Below are 2,321 nucleotides of genomic sequence, written 5' to 3'. Positions count from 1 at the left end.
TAATGAAGAAAAAGGAAAAAAAAAAAAAAAGACTCAGGTTTTCCTAAGAAGAAGAGGGGATTCTTCCCAAAACTGCTACACAGACACCCTGCCTGAGCTTCCAGCCTGCAGAATTTGGGCTCGAGACACAGCATCAGCTCTGAATTTCCAGCCTGCCAATCTGCCCTACAGATTCTGAACTTGCTAGCTCCCACAATCATGAACCAATTCCTTAAAATAAACCTCTCTCCCTCTCTCTCTCTCTTTCTCTCTCATTCTGGAGAACCCAATTCAGGGGTGGTCAAATAGGTACCTTCTGCCTGGCATGTACCCAAATTTCAGGCTTTCAGAAGGAAGGCAAGTGTTCAGCATAAACCATAGTGTTTAGACAAACAATTTAGGCACAGTGAGCCACTCTTGTCACTTCCTGGTGAGAACTGTTCCAAACCCCAGGCAAGAACTAACGTGCTTCTTATGAAGCAGGCCTTCCTAAGAACAGGCAGTGGAGACCACTGTGTTCTTATTTTCTGTAGGGAAGGTAAACAATTTAAATTGAGGGAACAGGGAGCCAGTGAGTTTTTTTTTTTTATGTAAACATGTTACTCCACTGAAGGTTTTAAGAAGGAAGTAGCATGGTTGTGTTTTGTTCCATGAGATGGCAGCGGTGTTGGGGGTGGCTCACAGAGCGATGAAGGAGGGAAGCAGGCTTGAGATTAGGAGGCCTAGGCCAGGCTCCGTTCCTCACACCTGTAATCCCGGCACTTTGGGAGGCCGAGGTGGGAGGATTACTTGAACCCAGGAGCTTGATACCAGCCTGGGCAATATAGGGGGACCCTGCCTCCACCAAAAAAAAAAAAAGTTTTTTTTTAATTAGCCAGGCACCTGCCTGTAGTCTCAGCTACTTGGGAGGCTGAGGTGGGAGGATCGCTTGAGCCTCGGAGGTCGAGGCTGACTGTGATCAAGCCACTGCATTTCTAGCGTGGGTTGCAAAGTGAGACCCTGCCTCAAAAGGAAAAAAAAAAGATGAGTGGCCTCTCTGCCTATCAGACAGAGCAAGGGTAGAGAGATGGGGATAGATTTGAGAAAACAACAGGACCCTTGGTAGGAATGTCCCCACCTCCTGAGCAGTCACCTCCTCTCCCACTCAGTGGGAGCCTAGGAGCCTCAGAGAAAGTTGTATGTGTGTTATGTGTGTGCTATGTGTGTGTTGTGGTGTGTGTGGTGTGTGTGGTATGTGTATTTGTGTGTGTCTGTGTGTGTGTGTGTCTTGGGCCATCTTGAATCTCACTTTCCTCTCCTGGGTTACCAGGTGAGAGATGAGGCGGGCACCTGCCATGGCTGGCAGAGAGGAGGCAGGGGGAGGGCTGCGTCTGTATTGATGGTGGTGGTCAATCAACCACCTGGAGACCTAAAGTCCCCACAGGGACAGGGACAGGCCCATGTCCCCCTCCCCCCTCCCATCGCAATCCACATAGGGCTTGTGCTCTCCAGAAAATCAAGGGCACACCTCGAGCTTCATAGCTGAAGGGATTTGGTGGAACATTAGGCTTTCATTACTCGAAGCGCTGGTCTCTGGACCAGCAATACTGGCATTTCTTGAAAGCCTTGTAGAAAAGCAGAATCCAGGCCCCAGCCCAGCCCAGGCCCTAAAGGATCAGACTGTGGGTTTTAACAAGATCTCCATGTGAACATTAAAGTATGAGAAACACCACCCTGTGCTTGTCCTGCTGCGCTGGTGATGGTGTGGCTGTGGCGGTGAAATCGAGCGCTGGGTACCATGAAGGCAGACTGCAGCCTCCTGTTTAACTTTTGGCTAATGTTCTTGGAATTCAAAGTAAATCAAGTCCCTAGAATTTATATAATAATAGAATACTACTAATACCAATAAATTATACTATTATAAAATAAATAAATCACACTTAAATATTACTGGCAGTACTAATTATAATGATTCTAATAGGAATTATCACTAACAATTTGGGGGCCTCGTGTGTTGGCTCCTATTAAGGTCTTGATGCACGCAGTATCTCATCTAACTTCATAACAACACTTTTCCTAGTGACAGGGACAGAATGTGTTCATAATGAGCACCTTCTTCAGCAGCTGCCTCCCCCTTGTCCCTCTTCCAGGTGATTCTGAGCTGGCCTGCTGGCGCTCACCCTTTCTTGTTGTCCTTAATGGAGAGGAGACTTGAAAGGGGACTAACAGCTAAATGGATGCACATTTTTAAAGGGCCTGGAGCTTGTCCTGGAAGCAAGCACCTGGTCCAGAAGACCACAGAGGAGTCAAGAGAGAAGTGGAGGTGGGAGAGGAAGGACGAAGACGCAGACAGGAGAGGAGGA

Source organism: Cebus imitator, unplaced genomic scaffold, assembly GCF_001604975.1.
Source record: "Cebus imitator isolate Cc_AM_T3 unplaced genomic scaffold, Cebus_imitator-1.0 Scaffold1, whole genome shotgun sequence".
Classification (NCBI taxonomy): Eukaryota; Metazoa; Chordata; class Mammalia; order Primates; family Cebidae; genus Cebus; species Cebus imitator.
Note: the sequence above shows the minus strand (reverse complement) of the source record.